We start from the raw sequence: 277 nt of genomic DNA, 5'->3' as shown, positions 1-277 counted from the left end.
ATTACCTGGGATATTTTCAAGACTCAAAAGCTTAAGAAGACAGAAAAATATTGATGGGCATAATGAGGCGAACTCTGTTCATCGTAAAACCAAGAGTTAATTCAGTTGCTTCCAAGCATATAAGCGGGATATATTTAAGAAGACGTGTACCAGCAGATATATACATTGGCATTTTATTGAAGTCTTACAGTTATATATAATTTATTTAGATCGTTACTTATGTGTTCAATCCATTTTAAAAATTCGGCAGTTTTCACCTATAATTAAAATTTAACAA

General features: G+C 30.7%; 1 protein-coding gene across 1 annotated transcript in view; it reads right to left on the bottom strand.

Moving 5' to 3' along the window:
* The window catches only part of LOC119590549 (gamma-aminobutyric acid receptor subunit gamma-4-like), a 24,606-nt gene that overhangs the window by 8,455 nt on the left and 15,874 nt on the right, over nucleotides 1–277 (bottom strand). The window lies entirely within an intron of this gene.

This window comes from Penaeus monodon, chromosome 27 (genome assembly GCF_015228065.2).
Source record: "Penaeus monodon isolate SGIC_2016 chromosome 27, NSTDA_Pmon_1, whole genome shotgun sequence".
In the NCBI taxonomy this organism is placed as follows: domain Eukaryota; kingdom Metazoa; phylum Arthropoda; class Malacostraca; order Decapoda; family Penaeidae; genus Penaeus; species Penaeus monodon.
This window is presented reverse-complemented; position numbering and strand designations above follow the sequence as displayed.